This window comes from Lepidochelys kempii, chromosome 23 (genome assembly GCF_965140285.1).
Source record: "Lepidochelys kempii isolate rLepKem1 chromosome 23, rLepKem1.hap1, whole genome shotgun sequence".
NCBI classification, from domain to species: Eukaryota; Metazoa; Chordata; order Testudines; family Cheloniidae; genus Lepidochelys; species Lepidochelys kempii.
Window position 1 is genome coordinate 10,931,189 of NC_136402.1, and position 19,870 is coordinate 10,951,058.

The following is a 19,870-nucleotide window of genomic DNA, read 5'->3' on the forward strand; positions in this document are numbered from 1 at the left end:
GGGCACGGAGAAGGATGCCACCCAAGTCCAGGTAGATCATGCTAAAGTCATGGATTGAAGAGCTAGTTGTCATCCTGCCACGAATCCTTGCTAATTGCCTGCAGTGGGATGTGAATGAGAGAGGCCAGGATATGTGTTTGGGAGTCTCACCACTGCTTCCCAGAGACCCCCTCTTCCTATCCTGTGGCACGTGTAGCCCCAGTTTCCCTTACTCTGACTCATGACTCTCCCTTGCTTTGCAGGATCTGCATAGGGTCTTGCCAGACATCCTGGATGCCATGCTGCGGAATCTGCTGGCAGAGTTCCCAGGCTCCGACAGACTCCACTACATCTTGGAGGTTAGACCGATGAGAGGGGTGGGGGCAATTTTACCTAAACTCTCAGATCCATTTTCCAGTCTGTCTTCCTAGCTGGGCCAGCAGTGGGCCGTCCTTGGTCAGGGCAGTCAGTGCAATGCAGTGTCAGGCCCTTTCTTCTGGAAGGACAGAGGAAGGAGCTGGGACTTCAAGCCAGAGCTCTGCCTGGTTCTGTTGAGCACTAACCACAGGGCCCCTGGCTGGCTTGGGGAGTGAGAGTCTGAACCCCTCCTGTAGCATCCAGAAGACGGTCCTCAGAGAAGAGTCACAGGCTCATTCCTAGAAAAATAGGAGGACCCCAGAATCATAGAATCATAGAATATCAGGGTTGGAAGGGACCTCAGGAGGTCATCTAGTCCAACCCCCTGCTCAATGCAGGACCAATCCCCAATTAAATCATCCCAGCCAGGGCTTTGTCAAGCCTGACCTTAAAAACTTCTAAGGGAGGAGATTCCACCACCTCCCTAGGTAACGCATTCCAGTGTTTCACCACCCTCCTACTGAAAAAGTTTTTCCTAATATCCAACCTAAATCTCCCCCACTGCAACTTGAGATCATTACTCCTTGTTCTGTCATCTGCTACCACTGACAACAGTCTAGATCCATCCTCTTTGGAACCCCCTTTCAGGTAGTTGAAAGCAGCTATCATTTCCCCCCTCATTCTTCTCTTCCGTAGACTAAACATCCCCAGTTCCCTCAGCCTCTCCTCAAAAGTCATGCGTTCTAGTCCCCTAATCATTTTTGTTGCCCTCCGCTGGACTCTTTCCAATGTTTCCACATCCTTCTTGTAGTGTGGGGCCCAAAACTGGACACAGTACTCCAGATGAGGCCTCACCAGTGTCGAATAGAGGGGAACGATCACGTCCCTCCATCTGCTGGCAATGCCCCTACTTATACATCCCAAAATGCCATTTGCCTTCTTGGCAACAAGGGCACACTGTTGACTCATATCGAGCTTCTTGTCCACTGTAACCCCTAGGTCCTTTTCTGCAGAACTGCTGCAGAGCCATTCGGTCCCTAGTCTGTAGCGGTGCATTGGATTCTTCCATCCTAAGTGCAGGACTCTGCACTTGTCCTTGCTGAACCTCATCAGATTTCTTTTGGCCCAATCCTCCAATTTGTCTAGGGCCCTCTGTATCCTATCCCGACCCTCCAGCGTGTCTACCTCTCCTCCCAGTTTAGTGTCATCTGCAAACTTGCTGAGGGTGCAATCCACACCATCCTCCAGATCATTTATGAAGATATTGAACAAAACCGGCCCCAGGACCGACCCTTGGGGCACTCCGCTTGATACCGGCTGCCAACTAGACATGGAGCCATTGAGCACTACCCGTTGAGCCCAACAATCTAGCCAGCTTTCTATCCACCTTATAGTCCATTCATCCAGCCCATACTTCTTTAACTTGCTGGCAAGAATACTGTGGGAGACAGTGTCAAAAGCTTTGCTAAAGTCAAGGAACAACACGTCCACCGCTTTCCCCTCATCCACAGAGCCAGTTATCGCGCCATAGAAAGCAATTAGATTAGTTAGGCATGACTTGCCCTTGGTGAATCCATGCTGACTGTTTCTGATCACTTTCCTCTCCTCTAAGTGCTTCAGAATTGATTCCTTGAGGACCTGCTCCACGATTTTTCCAGGGACTGAGGTGAGGCTGACTGGCCTGTAGTTCCCAGGATCCTCCTTCTTCCCTTTTTTAAAGATGGGCACTACATTAGCCTTTTTCCAGTCATCCGGGACTTCCCCCGATCGCCATGAGTTTTCAAAGATAATGGCCAATGGCTCTGCAATCACATCCGCCAACTCCTTTAGGACTCTCAGATGCAATGCATCCGGCCCCATGGACTTGTGCTCGTCCAGCTTTGCTAAATAGTCCCGAACCACTTCTTTCTCCACAGAGGGCTGGTCACCTCCTCCCCATGCTGTGCTGCCCAGTGCAGTAGTCTAGGAGCTGACCTTGTTTGTGAAGACAGAGGCAAAAAAGCATTGAGTACATTAGCTTTTTCCACATCCTCTGTCACTAGGTTGCCTCCCTCATTCAGTAAGGGGCCCACACTTCCCTTGACTTTCTTCTTGTTGCTAACATACCTGAAGAAACCCTTCTTGTTCCTCTTGACATCTCTTGCTAGCTGCAACTCCAGGTGTGATTTGGCCTTCCTGATTTCACTCCTGCATGCCCGAGCAATATTTTTGTAATCCTCCCTGGCCATTTGTCCAATCTTCCACTTCTTGTAAGCTTCTTTTTTGTATTTAAGATTAGCAAGGATTTCACTGTTAAGCCAAGCTGGTCGCCTGCCATATTTACTATTCTTTCTACACATCGGGACGGTTTGTCCCTGTAACCTCAATAAGGATTCTTTAAAATACAGTCAGCTCTCCTGGACTCCTTTCCCCCTCATGTTATTCTTCCAGGGGATCTTGCCCATCAGTTCCCTGAGGGAGTCAAAGTCTGCTTTTCTCAAGTCCAGGGTCCATATTCTGCTGCTTTCCTTTCGTCCTTGTGTCAGGATCCTGAACTCGACCATCTCATGGTCACTGCCTCCCAGGTTCCCATCCACTTTTGCTTCCCCTACTAATTCTTCCCTTGCGGCTGCCCCCGGGAAAAGAGGGAGCTCCCAAGGCTCACAGCCCCCAGCATGGTTATCTCTGCCTCTCGGGCAGACCAATCAGAAACTGTTCTACAGCTGCATCATAGAATGCATTTTCCTGAACCAATCCTATCAACCCAAGATTTTTAAACAAGAGCCCTCTCCCTCCCCTCCCCGCCGCTCCCCTCACCACCCACCCCCTTTAACTGCCTTATTCTTATCTAAAAAAACAGGCCCCAAGCACCTTTCCCACTAGATTGATAGATAGATAGATAACCCCATTGGCTTTAAGGCCTTTTAAATTTTATGGGACTTTTCCCACTGGGGCTGACAGACAAACAACAAAAATAATTTTGGGGGTTTTTAGAGAGTGTTCCCTGTTTTAAAATGTCACAGTTCAATTAGGGCTTGTCTACACTGCCACTTACAGCGCTGAAACTTGCCCCGCTCAGGGGTGTGAAAAAACACCCTCCTGAGCTGGAGCCGCGAGGACACTGCCACCTTAAAGCGTTGTCGCGGCAGCGATTTCACGTGGGCAGTGTAGACACCTTCTTAAGAGCTTAAACCAGTTCGTGTTACAAAGGGGCCTCTTTATTTCCCTACAGAACAAGAGAGTTCATTTCAAGGGTTACAAATGTGTTAAATAGATTGTGAATGGTAATATTGCTTTATCTTTACCATTAACGTTCCCGTAAACAGGTGTTGATCTTACTAGTGTTCAGTAAAACTTGGCAGCCCCTTAGGTTTACATTTAGTTTTAATCCTCTGCCTTTCCTGCAAAAAAAATTTAAAAGCAGAAGGGCCTGCTTCAAATAGGTCAAATTTCGCCTTTGATTTACACTTAAAAAATCACTAGAAAAGAAAAATGGGGGGGGGGGGGGGCGACAAATACCTTATCTCTGGTTTAAAAAAAAAAGCTAACTGATTCACATAAGCTGCTTTTTCTTGTGTTTTGTAGAAATCCATACTTTCAAAACATGAGATTTTTAACTGTACCCTGATTTTTAAAGCTTTCTTTACAATTTCAAGTTAACCAAAAAAACCCAACTTTCTCTTTTTGCATTCTTTGATATATTAAGTCCATTTAAACAGTTAAAAAAGAGCTTGTACCTGGGTCTCAGCACACGGACTGCAAACATTTAGAAACAAAGACAGTCTGATAATGCAACAAAAAATCATACTAAAATCCCTAAGTCAATAAAAACTTAATTTAACTTTAACAAATTACTTTTGTAAACTGCCTGTGGTTTTAACTCCGAGATGCTTCTTTATTTTACACTCTTAAGAAGTTCAAAGGGTGTCTTCTGAAAAGCAATCTGCTGTGGGTTCTTGTTTGTTTTAAATTCATATATGTTCTGGCCATCTTTACAGTGAAACAACTTTGGTCACAGGACATGCGAGCTAAACAGGGGAAGGCAGCTATTTTTAAATCCTGCTTCATGCAGATTTAAATGTAAACCAGATGTCCTGGTTTACATTTCAGAAAAACATGAGAAAAGAAGAAGAACGTATGTGTGTGTATGTTGGAAACAGAACAAGCCCCTTATCTCTGTCAGAATTTTTCACATAAGCTGCTTTTTCTTCTTTTTTGTCTAAATCCAAACCTTAAAAACATGAGGGTTTTAACTGTACCCTGATTTTTAAAGCTTTCTTTACAATTTAAAGGTAAAGCTGTTTTGGTTTGGGTCTCTTTTTGTATTCTTTTATATAGTAAGTTTATTTAAACAGTTAAGAAAAGATTTTGTAAATGGTGATATGGCCATTCCCATTTCTGTAACCAGGAGGCTTTGAAATCTACATGCCTATTTCCTTTAATTAACTTTACGGCCCTGGCTTTTGCTTAATGGTAACTAGACATCTTTGGAAAACAAACTGGCTAATTCAAAAATGCCCCTGTCAAACTTATTACTAAAATGCTTTTTGTCTTCTTAGAAACACAAAGTACAAATGAAAAAGACTTTTTGCTTTTATAAAGTATTACTTTTAATACAGCCTCTAGACCCAAAACAAACACAGAAGCATGTGTTTGCCCTTGGGCTGGAAACATCTGAGAACAAAAGCAGTCTGATAATGCAACAAAAATCTAAAATGTTTAATAAGCTTAATATAACTTTCATCATGTGTTAAAACTGTTACAGCATTTTTAAAAGGTGCATTTTTATTCCACTCCAAAACACAGCCTTGTTTTTTTCCGGTGAACAGGAGGTTTAACGTCATGGCACTGTTTCCTTAGGTCCTGTCTACGCTGGCAAGTTGCAGCGCGGTAAAGCAGCTTTCTGCACTGCAACTGGTGAGGTGTACGTACGGCCACGCCACTCAGGGCGCAGAAACAGGGCAGTTGCAGCGCTTTAAAAAAAGCCCTGCACAGTTTAAAAAACTTTCTGCGCCGGGGCTACAGGCTGCGGTGCCAGTGTAGACACCGAGGTCGATAACGGCGCTGCGATTGAACTCCGGGAGGTGTCCCACAATGCCTGCTCTCGCCTCTCTGGTCATCGGTTTGAACTCTACTGCCCGGCCCTCAGGTGAGGGCCGGTGTCAAGTGGAGTGCCCCAGGGGTCGGTCCTGGGGCCGGTTTTGTTCAATATCTTCATAAATGATCTGGAGGATGGTGTGGATTGCACTCTCAGCAAATTTGCGGATGATACTAAACTGGGAGGAGTGGTAGATACGCTGGAGGGGAGGGATAGGATACAGAAGGACCTAGACAAATTGGAGGATTGGGCCAAAAGAAATCTGATGAGGTTCAATAAGGATAAGTGCAGGGTCCTGCACTTAGGATGGAAGAATCCCATGCACCGCTACAGACTAGGGACCGAATGGCTAGGCAGCAGTTCTGCGGAAAAGGACCTAGGGGTGACAGTGGACGAGAAGCTGGATATGAGTCAGCAGTGTGCCCTTGTTGCCAAGAAGGCCAATGGCATTTTGGGATGTATAAGTAGGGGCATTGCCAGCAGATGGAGGGACGTGATCGTTCCCCTCTATTCGACATTGGTGAGGCCTCATCGGGAGTACTGTGTCCAGTTTTGGGCCCCACACTACAAGAAGGATGTGGATAAATTGGAGAGAGTCCAGCGAAGGACAACAAAAATGGTTAGGGGTCTAGAACACATGACTTATGAGGAGAGGCTGAGGGAGCTGGGATTGTTGAGCCTGCAGAAGAGAAGAATGAGGGGGGATTTGATAGCTGCTTTCAACTACCTGAAAGGGGGTTCCAAAGAGGATGGCTCTAGACTGTTCTCAATGGTAGCAGATGACAGAACGAGGAGTAATGGTCTCAAGTTGCAGTGCGGGAGTTTTAGATTGGATATTAGGAAAAACTTTTTCACTAAGAGGGTGGTGAAACACTGGAATGCGTTACCTAGGGAGGTGGTAGAATCTCCTTCCTTAGAGGTTTTTAAGGTCAGGCTTGACAAAGCCCTGGCTGGGATGATTTAACTGGAAATTGGTCCTGCATCGAGCAGGGGGTTGGACTAGATGACCTTCAGGGGTCCCTTCCAACCCTGATATTCCATGATTCTATGATTCTATGACCATCCATCATCCCCACTCCATAAACTCCTTTGCCATTTTGACAGTCCTCTTCCTGTTTGCTCAGTGATGAGTGCAGCGCATCTTTCCAGGTGGCCAGACCTGCTCCACGCACCAGGCGATCCACCTGCTCGGAGCTATGCTGAGCTGCTGGACCCCATCAGCATTTGGGGAGAGGAGGCTGTACAGTCCCAGCTGCACTCCGGACGTAGCAATTATGATACCTACTGTGACGTTATTGACTTGAACTGGGACCATATAGATCATTGCTGCAACCAAGGTCCTGTAGTGGCACCAAATCTTGTATAATGGGGGGTCCAATAAGGTGTCTAAGGCAAGGTTACGGTTTGCTGGTTATGACTGTGCTATCTATATGTTTGTGTCATTTTTGTATTTTAAGTTATAAGTATTGACTCGATACTGTCTGTGGCTCAATCTTGTACTATGCTTCTGGGTGACACCCCAGACAAGTTGAAAAGGAGGACTTGTGGCCCTTAGAGACTAACAAATTTATTTGAGCATAAGCTTTCGTGAGCTACAGCTCACTTCATCGGATGCAATGCCTAGCCTGCTTGATGACCGATTAAGGACCATCAGCTACACAATTGATCCATTGAAAGAAGGCAGACAAGCCTTGGGACTCAGCACGGTGTTCAGGGACCTGCCTATGGATAGAACTCGGAGGTTTTTCTAGGCCACGTGATGGACAGCTTGTCTTTGGGACAAAGAAAGAAAGACCACATGGCAAGAGAATATAAAAAGCTGCTGCAGCTCCTCCATCTTGTCTTCAGTCCTGCTTCATCCCTCTGGAGGGACTTTGCTACACTGAAGCTTTGAACCAAGAACTGAAAGACGCATCCCAGCTATGGATGTTCTCCAGAGACTTGATGTGAACCTGCAGTTTATTCTGTCGCTGCCACAAGCCTGAACCAAGAACTTGGCCATGACTGTATGTCATTGATTCCATTTCACCAATTCTAGCTCTCATCTATAACTTTTTCCTTTTATGAACAAAACCTTTAGATTTTAGATTCGAAAGGATTGGCAACAGTGTGATTTGGGACAAGATCTGATTTGTATATTGACCTGGGTCTGGGGCTTGGTCCTTTGGGATCAAGAGAGCCTTTTTTCTTTTCCTGAGGTATTGGTTTTCATAACCATTTGTCCCCATAACAATTGGTGATACTGGGAAACTGGAGTGTCTAAGGGAATTGCTTGTGTGACTTGTGGTGAGCCAGTGGGGTGAGACCAAAGTCTCCTCTGTTTGGCTGGTTTGGTTTGCCTTGGAGGTGGAAAATCCCCAGCCTTCGGCTGTAACTGCCCTGCTTGAAGCAGTTTGTCCTGAACTGGCACTCTCAGTTGGGTCCCGCCAGAACCAGCATCATTACACCTACGGGCAGATTTCACAATGCATGACAGAAAGGGGCGATGACCGGGACACACGGCAGTTTAGGATCAAAGTGAAGGAGCTGCGGAACGCCGAGCACAGGGCGTGGGAGGCAAACCGCCACTCTGGTGCTGCGCCTATGAGCTGCCGGTTCTCCAAAGAGCTGGACATGATACTCCGCGGCGACCCCACCTCCATTGCGAACACCACTGTGGATACTTCGGTGGCTCGCATGTCAGTTGAGAGTGGACCGAGCCAGGAGGAGGAAATCTTGGACGAGGATGTGGAGGGGACCCAGAGGCAGAAGATGACTCGGAGGTCAGAGATGCATGCGGCCAGGAGCTCTTTTCTACCCCGGATGTTGGCGAAGCGCAAAGAGGAGAGGAGGCCCCTGGTAAGTGGATTTGATTTTGGGACTCGCTGAAGTGGGTTGTTGGGGGCAGGAGGGTTGCAGAAAGCAGGCTTGTCTCCCACCGCATGCCACCCTGCCGGAAGCAGAGGGGCGGGACAGGAAGCGGAACTATAAAAGGCCGCCCCTCCAGCTGAGTTGGGAGAGAGCTGCTGGAGGAGCAGAACGTCTCTTCCCTGCTCCCCTAATGGAGAGCGCTATCCTGACAGAGAGCCAGAGGGGTTGCCGGCGCTGCCAGACGCCGGGGACTCCAAGGAGCTGGTGGGGCTGCCATTAGCCGTCTACCCCAGCGAAGCGAACAACAACCCTGGGACCCATGTACACACGGAATGGGTGTGTAGGAAGGAGCCCAGGGCAGCTGAATCGGGTTCACGCTGGCCAGCGTGTTGTGATTGGATTTTCCCCGCTGACCCAGTGGCGGACCACTCCGCTGCTGTTTAGGGCCCTGGGTGGGGACGCAGTGGAGCGGGAAGGCCTGGGTTCCCCTACCACCGCCACGCCACCGTCAGGAGTGGCAGGTTCCCCACCTGGTTGTCAGGAGGCCTGATTGGTCTGGCGCCCGCCTGAATCAGGACGCCAGACGGTTGTGCTGACTCTCCCACCAGAGAGCTAAGCTCCGCTAGACGGCGACGGCTCTGCCGGACTGTAGGCCAGAGCCCCCCTATTTGATTGCTGCCCCGCCCTGATCAAGGGCCAGACAAATGGACCTTCTGCTGCTCTGCCTGCCTGACTGGAGGCCAGAGCCCCTACTTGACTGCAGCCCTGTCCTGAATGAGGGCCCCCTGGCAAACAGACTCTCTACCATTGCTCGGCCTGACTGCAGGCCTGAACCATTAACACTGGGCTAATTTTCCCCTGAACCAAGGTACCCCGGAAGTATCGTAGCGAGGGGCGTGGTCTCCCACCCTGATGGACGGGGAGGGAGCCGCGAACCCCTTACAGCCTTTCTTTCTACTTGTTCATACTTTTTCTCTAAATATGTCAAAACACAAGAACGCAACCTTCCCCAGGCCAAACACAGAAAACAATACAAAAGAAATGTTCAAAAGGGCCGACGGCACCAAAAACGTACACGACCGGAAACGGGGACGGAGGGCGGGACGTAAACCCTACACAGGGCACAGAAATCTGTCAGAAAGTACCCGGTGATGAAAGCTCTCGAGCAGTTAACTAGTCACGTGTAAACCCCCCTGTACATAGCAATCCCCCCTGTACATAGCAATCCTCTGTTTCATTTTGATGCTTTTTGATGTATTGTTCTGCTTTTATTTGATATATTAAATAACTGTATTTACAGTGATACATTGAGGTATAAACGATCTACACACCTTGTCCTGTACAGAGGACACAGACGGCTCCCCTGGATCCCACAACCCACACAAGGAGAAAGCTGTCGCAAGCGTCAGCATCTCCAAAATCGTATCAGGGCAAGAAAAGGCACCTGCTATTTCCCACCCTCATACAGTGTAGACACGGGGTGAGGGCGAGACCCAGTGACCCCGGTTAGTCCTGCTCCATCTCTGCCGTCTGGGTTTCCATCGACAGCTGTTCACACTCGAAACGCAGGGCGGGGTGAGATTCGCCCATCAGCCAAAGAACCTTAATGTAAAGCAGCGCGCTCCTGCCAGTGCCCGTGGCAGATCCCCCATTCGATGAGTGTGATCATTTCCGCCCTGAGATGGATGAGACCTCGTGTCCTGGTGTGAGGGGGTGCTGTGCTCTGTACCCCACATATCCCCCCTCTCCCTGCCCCCCAGCCTGGTGTTAGGGGATGCTGTGCTCTGGATCCTACATATTCCCCCAGCTTCCAGGCCCCCTGGCCGGCGTTAGGGGGCGCTGTGCTCTGTACCCTACACCCCCCATCTCTCAGCCCCCCTGCCAGGTGTTAGAGGGCGCTGTGCTCTGTATCATATGCATTTCGCAGCCCTCCTGCCCGGCCTTAGGGGGTGCTGTGCTCTGTACCCTACACATCCCCAGCACCCAGCCCGGTGTTAGACAGTTTCTAGTGTCTGTGAACTTACTGCATGTACCGGAGTCTATCGGCGCACGCTGGGTGCCACACGCTGTGGGTATGGACAGGGCCCGACGCTGGAACCTGACCTGAAGGTGGGATTGGCCACTGTCCTGGTGGTTAGGACACAGGCAGGTAGTAGAGGGGCTCCGTGCGGGGACCCGATTCTGCCTTTCTGTCTGGCCGATTCCTTCTAATGAGGCTGAACCTGCCCATCTCCCCAGACTCAGCATAGCACAGGACTTGGGGGGCACCTGCTGGCAAAGTGGCCTCAGTCACCACCGTACAGGCAGGGGTCATTCAGCTGGTGATAGCCTTTCTCTCAAGCCCCCAAGCACCTGTGTGTCATGGCTGCCTGCAGCAGTTCAGGGCCAACAACTGCCTGGGGGGAGGGAACAGGGCCTGGCTAGGCAGGGGCTCAAACCAGGGAGTGTCAGTTTGGATCTCCAGCTAGCCGTTGGGGTGCAACACGGAGGGCGGGGAGGGAGATCAACTCCAGCTGCTTCATCATAAACCCTGTCCCTGAGGCCTCAGTAGAAATGGGGATGTTCCCCTGGCAGTATGCAGGTGCGAAGGACTTGAGAGGGAGGTGGCAGACGTGCCCTTTTGATGGCGGTCCCTAAGCACACAGGGAGAGCAGGGCCAAACATGTGTTGGCAAATGTTCATTGGCAAACGTCTGTGACTCACGGGCCCTGGGTGCACACACCCCTACAGAGGAACGTGTACAGGCCCAGCCCAGCCTGAAGAAGACCAGCTCCTGTGTAAGGGAAGTCACCGTTTTTTTCACAAGAGCGGGAAACTGACGTTGGATAAGCCCTGATGGGCACTTTCGTCTCTCTGGGAGACCAACCCATCTAGCACAGAGAACGGGGGGACATAAAGGCTGAGCTGAAGCTAGATTCATGCTCTCCAGGATGCTGGGGTGCCCTCATGCTTGAGCTGAAGACGGCCTGGGGGTTCCCAGCATTGCCCTCCTGCCGTTTCTCTCTGGGAGCCCTCGCCCTGCACCCTGGCCTGTGTGTTCTCAGGAGGCTGCATGCTGCCAGGTGCACATCCCCAGTGCGGAGTCCCTGGATTAATGCCAGGGGACGGGGACTGGGACTCTGCTCCTGGCTCATTCCTAGGACGCTGGGAGTGTGAGTGGTGGAGCTGCCGGCTCTTGGAACCTCCTTTCCCAGCACGGGGTTGTCTCTGGGGGAAGCCCACCCCAGGAGCTGGCATTTGTTGGCCTCTTCCCCAGAGCGCTGGAGTCTCAGCCACTCCAGATCGGGGGGAGGGGCCAGCTGTGAATTGGGAGCCAGATCTGGGTTTAGATGTGAATCCGCCGGCGCTGCAGAGCGTTCGGATGTGGGCAGCCAGCTCCCGCCTGCGCCAGATCACAAAGTGCCACTTCAGCCAGCTGCCTGCCAGGCTCTGGCAGCGCCCCGTGTGGAGCTGCAGCTGGGCCCTCCACAGCTGGGTGCTGCTCCTCCTCCCTGCTGGCCAGCCGGCCGCAGCTCCTCAGCACCTGCCCACTCAGCCCCACCTCAGCGCTCCTGCCTCCCCAATGTCCTCCCTGGTGCTGCGCCTGGCCCCCTGCACCTGGCCTGTCAGTGCCCAGCGGGGCCGGGAGCCAAGCGCCCCCTGGAGCCATGTGTCAGGCCCTGAGTCCCTCCTGTGCCGGGCTCCCGCCAATCCACAAGCCAGGAACAGGCCCGTGACTCCCGGAGCAAGTATTTCAGTCTCACAGCAGCAGCTCAGTCTGCTCAACACGACTCCAGGGCCAGGAACTCGCTCCTGCCTGACATTGGCAACAGTCTTAGGCTGCTCCAGCCCTGCTCCTCGTCCTGCTCCAGCCCTGCTCTCGCTCCAGCCTCGCTCCACCCACGCCCCAGCCTCCTGAGTCCAGCTCCAACCACGAGGCCTGACCACCTCCAGCACCTTCGCTGACACCATCACTTCCAGAGGGAATGGCACTGAGGTTGCCGGGGGAACAGGCATTCTCGGGCTGCCCGGAGCCATTGTTCCATTCACCAGGACAGTCCTGTTGGGGACACTGGGGCATGGCCAAAAGGTAATTCGAGGGGATGGAAGACCACGAGTGTCGATGAAGCCACCTCGTACTGGGCCCAGGTGTCCTTGGCCCCCCCTCCCGCCTGGAGGCACTCGCAGCAGCTCTGCGTACTAGGCCCAAGTGTCCTTGCCCACCCCCCACACCCCCGCCTGGAGGCACACACAGTGGTTATGCTGAGAATCTGCAACAATATGCTGCGGAGTCAGACTGCCTGAAACTAAGCAAGGCCACACAGGGCAGATATGGAAGAACAATGCTGAATAAAGCAGCTTTATGTAGAGTTTAACAAATGATACAGAGAATCAGGGAACTAGCTGGGAACTGGATTGGCTGGCTATATGGATACTTGGGGCAGCTTGCTATTGGATAAGTATGCTGGGAAAAAGAATGTATAAAAGCCTGTGTAACTTCCTGCTCTGTGTACAGGATTTGAGATTCAAATCTCCCTGTACCTATTTGAAGCTTCAAATAAACTTTTCTGCTTCTCCACCCCACTGTGATTACTGGGTGTAGCACACCGGGAAACGAACCACTCAAGCTGTTGTTCAGCCTCTCGGCACTGGGTGCCGGCAACAATCCGATGCCAGGACAGTCCCCCTGAGCTGTGGAGAGGACTAGAGGTGCCTTAGGATGCCTGCTGTGCAGCTGCTGGAGAGTCAGCAGGAGATACTGGGTGAGGATTGGAGCCCCCCAGGGCAGGGGCCATTCAGGAGACCCAGCGTGGGGGGAATCAGGCCTGGGATTCTCTGCAGTGGCTGCTCCCACACAGGCCTTGGAGACAGGAGCTGCGAAACCCCCACAAAGCGCTGCCCCGGCACAGAGCTCTGTAGCACTGGGACCCCGTACGTGTGAGCCGCAATCCAGCAGGGCCTTGGGCCAGCCTCGCCCTCTCCCATTGCCCCGCTCTGGGAGGCCAGGGCACAGTTCACAATTTAGCACTGACCAGCTGCAAGGATCCTGGCGGGCCCTGGTAAGGTTGGAGCAGCATTTTCAATGTTCGGGAAAAGCAAGATCTGTGCAATAGGCAATGTAGCTCCATCTGGGCACCAGCCAGCTCCTATGCCCCAGAGAGCTCCCACAGCTCCCACTGAACCAGGGACGAAGGGGGCAGGAAGTTGGAAGAGAAGGTGCCAGCCTGGGACCCAGGAGACCCATGTTCATTTCTCAGCTCTGCCACAGATGCTCTGTTTGGCTTCGAGCAAGTCCCTTATTCTCTCTCTGCAGTGGTTCCCTGTCTGTACAGTGGGGGTAGCAGCCAGGCCCTGCCCTGAAGGGGGCAGTTAGAATAAATGCAATCGAGGTTGGGCAGTGCTCGGATGCCAGGGGGATGAGGGCCAGGATGGTGCCTAAGACAGACCGAAAGCAAGGGAGAGCTACAGAGCCGGTGGTGAGAGGGGTTTGGCCTTTGACAATCTGCTCTGAGTGCCTGAGGTGCCAGACCCCAGACAGCCACTCGCTTTGCCAGACCTCCCTGATCTATGGTGCTGCTGCTCTCCCTGCTTCTAGGAGTCACTGCCTCTCCCCGGGCCGAGACCCCCGCAGCAATCATCTCCTGGGGCTGCCGTGGCTCTGACAGTTAGCAAGGCCTGGGACACAGTACGGGGGCGGGGGAGTGGGGGCTGCTATTAAAGCAGCTGCTGCGTCGTTGCAGCGGTGGGAGAGGAAGCAGAGACGGGACCGTTTTACATCCCGTGGCCAAAGCACCCGGCAGCTTGGGAAACTGGAAAGAACCGCTCGGGTGGGCTGGGAGCTGGGAGTGGGGAGAGTTCATGAATCCCCGTTCTGCACTGTCACGAGAAGGAGGAACCGGGATGGAAGTGATCCTCCCACTCGGGGATCCAGAGACCCCCTGGCTCCAGTGGCATGGACGCAGGGTGGGGCTCTGGCCTGGGGTCTGCAGGAGCTGGGACTAGTGGAGCCCAGAGGTCCCTTCCGGCCTTACGTCTGTGACTGTGGGGAGCGGTGTTGGATCATATTAAAGAAGTTCTGTATTAAAATCACAAATGAGTTTGATTCCCAATAGTTTAAAGTCCAGGGTATTACTAATTAAGAGGTCTCTTGGTTTTTGGTGCTGATTCTCTCCCTCTATGTGTGAAACCTGCAAGCTGCTAATTGTGTTCGTACATTCTAAGACTGAGTCTGTTCTCAAAGCAATTCACAGAGAGAGAGACTCAAAGCAATACTCGAACAACAGAAACAGCACCCAGAGACTCCCCGCCCTTTTGTTGTATTCACAATTGTGATTAAAATAGAGATAGAGGATGTATGTGGATGGATACTTGGTGTGGATAATAACTGAATGATCAGGGAGGTGCCAGCCTAAGAATCCAGTGTCCATGGGCTGAAGAAGGCGTCAAGTGGAAATAATCAGAGGACCCCCGGAGGGCAGACTGGAATCCACCCAACAGCCTGAAGAATGGGAGAACCAAAGAACAAGATAACATCTAGCAGCTCGGAGCCCTCAGGAATGTGCTATCTGCTGATTGATTCAGCAACAGCATGATGAAGGAATTCCCATAGACTGGCATAGGAAGAAATTCCTATAAAAATAGACTCTAAAAAGTGAGAACTTTGGGGTCTGATTCTGCAAACCAACTTCCAGAAGCATCAGATGACCATCTGACAAGGCCCTGCTCTCTCCTCACGTCCAGGCCACCTTGCCAATGGCTTGGCATGAGCAACTCTAAGGCTGGTAACAATGATAACAACCTTGCAGAACCTGTGTGTGTGTGTTTGTATGAATGAATGTGTGAATAAATATGAGATTGAATGGAATGTTATAGCTATAACGAACTGCTTACTATGATTCTTTCTGTATTCACAATAAATGTGGTATGTTGCCTTTTTCCCTTTAATAAGATTCTGTTGGTTTTTATTTTATTGGTATAAGAGCGGAAGGTCCCTCCCATGACCCCGGTGGGGAAGGACAGGCTCTAAAGCCCCGGCGAGGCCAGAGCAAGTCTGGGCTGGGGCATCCCATGGCTGGGGAGTCACACATTGGCTGGTCTGTGACTCGCCTGCCCATTGTGACACGCCCCTGCTGGCTGGCACAGCCTCATCCCCTCACTGCCAGGCTTGGCTCTGGCAGAGCGAGAGCTGGCAGGTGCCGCTGGGGAACGCTGATCCAGCAGATCCAGCTCCGCCACCGGCAGCAGAAAGTGGGTGGCCCATTTACGGGCAGGCTTCTGCCCACTCCTGACTCCAGGTAGGAGAATCTTCTATTGCCCACCTCTGCTTTTCCATTGCATCGCCAACCACACCGAGCCTTCCCCGAGCTCCTGGCTGGGTGGCGCACGTCTGCCAAGTGCCCCGGTGCCGGCCGTCTAGCCTGGTGCCAGTGAGGAAGTGGGCAGCGGCATGCGCACAGGAGGGAGTCTGGGGCGGCTCGACAGAAGGGGTCGCACCAGTTGAGCCCGGAGGGGACGGAGACAAGGAGGAGGGTTTGGCAGGGCTGGTGGCACGGCACGGGAAGGCGGCACAGGTTGTTAGATGAGGCATTGGGCTGGGACCCAGGAGAGCTGTGTTCAGTTCCCCGCTCCTCTGTAAGTCTTCTGCGTGGGATCAGATGAGTCCTCGCCGCTCCGGGCATCAGCTAACTAGGAAGAACAGGTCCCTGCTCTGCCGGGTGGGGAGCGGGGGTTGAGAACCTAAATACCACAACACCCGTGTGCTCAGCCACTGGCATGATGGGGCCAGGTAAGTGCCCAGACCGGGAGGTAGCTGGTGGCCCTGCCCCTCGTCCTGCTCCAGCCCTGCTCTCGCTTCGGCCTCGCTCCACCCACACCCCGGCCTCCTGAGTCCAGCTCCAACTACGAGGCCTGACCACCTCCAGCACCTTTGCTGACACCATCACTTCCAGAGGGAATGGCATTGAGGTTGCCGGGGGAACAGGCATTCTCCGTCTGCCCGGAGCCATTGTTCCATTCACCAGGACAGTCCGATCGCAGGACAGTCCCCCTGAGCTCTGGAGAGGACTAGACGTGCTTTAGGATGCCTGCCTTGCAGCTGCTGGAGTCAGCAGGAGATATTGGATGAGGACTGGAGCCCCCCAGGGCAGGGGCCATTCCGGAGACGCAGCGTGGGGGGAATCAGGCCTGGGATTCTCTGCAGCGGCTGCTCCCACACAGGCCTTGGAGACAGGAGCTGAGAAAACCCCACAAAGCGCCATCCCGGCACAGAGCTCTGTAGCACTGGGACTCCGTACGCATGAGCCGCAATCCAGCAGCGCCTTGGGCCAGCCCCACCCTCTCCCATTGCCCCACTCTGGGAGGCCAGGGCACAGTTCACAATTTAGCACGGACCAGCTGCAAGGATCCTGGCGGGCCCTGGTATGGTTGGAGCAGCATTTTCAATGTTCGGCAAAAGCGAGATCTGTGCAAAAGGCAATGTAGCTCCATCTGGGCACCAGCCAGTTCCTGTGCCCCAGAGAGCTCCCACAGCTCCCACTGAACCAGGGACGAAGGGGGCAGGAGGTTAAAAGAGAAGGTGCCATCCTGGAACCCAGGAGACCCATGTTCATTTCCCAGCTCTGCCACAGATGCTTTGTTTGTCTTTGAGCAAGTCCTTTCTTCCCTCTGTGCTGTAGTTCCCTGTCTCTACAGTGGGAGTAGCTGCCAGACCCTGCCCTGAAGGGGGCAGTTAGAATAAATGCATTCGAGGTTGGGTAGTGCTCAGATGCCAGGGGGATGTGGGCCAGGATGGTGCCTAAGACAGACCGAAAGCAAGGGAGAACTACAGAGCCGGTGGTGAGAGGGGTTTGGCCTTTGACAATCTGCTCTGAGTGCCTGGGGTGCCAGACCTCCCTGATCTATGGTGCTGCTGCTCTCCCTGCTTCTAGGAGTCACTGCCTCTCCCCGGGCCGAGACCCCCGCAGCAATCATCTCCTGGGGCTGCCGTGGCTCTGAGAGTTAGCAAGGTCTGAGACTCAGTTGGGCGGGGTGTGTGTGTGTGTGTGTGTGTGCTGCTATTAAAGCAGCTTCTGCGTCCTTGCAGCGGTGGGAGACGAAGCAAAGATGGGACCATTTTACACCCCATGGACAAAGCACCCGGCAGCTTGGGAAAGTGGAAAGAGCCACTCAGGTGGGCTGGGAGCCGGGGGTGGGGAGAGTTCATGGATCCCCGTTCTGCACTGTCACGAGAAGGAGGAACCGGGATGGAACTGATTCTCCCACTCGGGGATCCAGAGACCCCCTGGCTCCAGTGGCATGGACGCAGGGAGGGGCTCTGGCCTGGGGTCTGCAGGAGCTGGGACTAGAGGAGCCCAGTGGTCCCTTCCGGCCTAACGTCTGTGACTGTGGGGAGCGGAAGGTCCCTCCCATGGCCCCGGTGGGGAAGGACAGGCTCTAAAGCCTTGGCGAGGCCAGAGCAAGTCTGCGCTGGGGCATCCCATGGCTGGGGAGTCACACATTGCCTGGTCTGTGACTCGCCTGCCCATTGTGACACGCCCCTGCTGGCTGGCACAGCCTCATCCCCTCACTGCCAGGCTTGGCTCTGGCAGAGCGAGAGCTGGCAGGTGCCCCTGGGGAACGCTGATCCAGCAGATCCAGCTCCGCCACCGGCAGCAGAAAGTGGGTGGCCCATTTACGCGCAGGTTTGTGCCCACTCCTGACTCCAGGTAGGAGAATCTTCTATTGCCCACCTCTGCTTTTCCACTGCATCGCCAACCACACCGAGCCTTCCCCGAGCTCCTGGCTGGGCAGCGCACGTCTGCCAAGTGCCCCGGTGCCGGCGGTCTAGCCTGGTGCCAGTGAGGAAGTGGGCAGCGGCATGCGCACAGGAGGGAGTCTGGGGCGGCTCGACAGAAGGGGTCGCACCAGTCGAGCCCGGAAGGGATGGAGACAAGGAGGAGGGTTGTCAGGGCTGGTGGCACGGCACGGGAAGGCAGCACAGGTGGTTAGATGAGGCATTGGGCTGGGACCCAGGAGAGCTGTGTTCAGTTCCCCACTCCTCTGTACGTCTTCTGTGTGAGATCAGGTGAGTCCCCGCCGCTCCGGGCATCAGCTAACGAGGGAGAGCAGGTCCTTGCTCTGCGGGGTAGTTGAGAGCCTAAATACCACAACACCCGTGTGCTCAGCCTCTGGCATGGTGGGGCCAGGTAAGTGCCCAGACCGGGAGGTAGCTGGTGGCCCTGCCCCTCGTCCTACTCCAGCTCTGCTCTCGCTCCAGCCTCGCTCCACCCACGCCCCGGCCTCCTGAGTCCAGCTCCAACCACGAGGCCTGACCACCTCCAGCACCTTCGCTGACACCATCACTTCCAGAGGGAATGGCACTGAGGTTGCCGGGGGAACAGGCATTCTCGGGCTGCCCGGAGCCATTGTTCCATTCCCCAGGACAGTCCGATGCCAGGACAGTCCCCCTGAGCTCTGGAGAGGACGAGAGGTGCCTTCGGACGCCTGCCGTGCAGCTGCTGCAGAATCAGCAGGAGACACTGGGTGAGGAATGGAGCCCCCCAGGGCAGGGGTCATTCAGGAGACCCAGCGTGGGGGGAATCAGGCCTGGGATTCTCTGCAGTGGCTGCTCCCACACAGGCCTTGGAGAGACGAGCTGCGAAATCACCACAAAGCTCTGCCCCGGCACAGCCTGCCTGCCTGCTGCTCTCCCGCCTTCTGCTCCTTCCCCTTCATGGTGGTGTCAGAGCAACTCCTGCTGCTCACCAGACCGCCCCTGCACCCCACACCGCTTCCCTCCCCCACCTGGGACCTGCCACGGCCCCAATATTCCTGGGGGAAGGGATCAGGGTAATTTCCCTGGGCAGGAAGAATCCTGAGTGGTTGGATGCAGCCTGTCTGCTGGGCAGTTTGTGAACCAGCAGAAGGAGAGGCGGGAGTGACCCGGGGGAGGCCGTTTGGCCTGCGGGATGGGCCTGGGAGTCCGGAGACCTGGGTTCTAATCCTGCCTGTACTGCTGACTGCCTGGGTGACTTTGAGCACATCCATTGGCTTGTTTCCCTGCTGGCAGCTGTAGGCACTGGTGGAACGGCCATACGTGGACTGGCCCTGATGCTGAACGGGGCAGTCGCCTCTCACCTCTCACAAGCAATGCCTTGTCCTGGCTTCTTGCAGGATGGCTGAGGAAGTCCGCAAGGTCCCCTTGAAGCCCATCCGTGCCTGGGAGGAGACGAGACCTCCTCGAAGGAAGAGTCCGCGGAAGAGCCCACAGCAGCAGCAGGAGCTGTGTGTGCCTCAGCCCTTCCATGCTGGTGAGTGGGTGCCTCCTGGGTGGGCGGAGGGGCTGCAAAAATGGCCGGGGCCATGGCCCTGCCTTGCGGTGGGGCTTGCCCCCTGGGGGTTGGGGTTGCAAGACCAGGGTGTCAGTGGCGGGAGAAGACTCCATCACCTTTGTACAACTCTGGGCTGCCATGAGATGGAGAGACAGGAAAACCCAGGCAGGGGGGAATGGCCGCTCCTGCTGGCAGCAGCTGCAGCCCCGACATCTGACCGGGGCATTAGGGGCGGCAGCAGAAGCATCAGGTGGAGACTGACTGAATTGCCCACCCCGATCCGTCACACACAGGGTCGGAAGATGTTTTCCACCAGTCG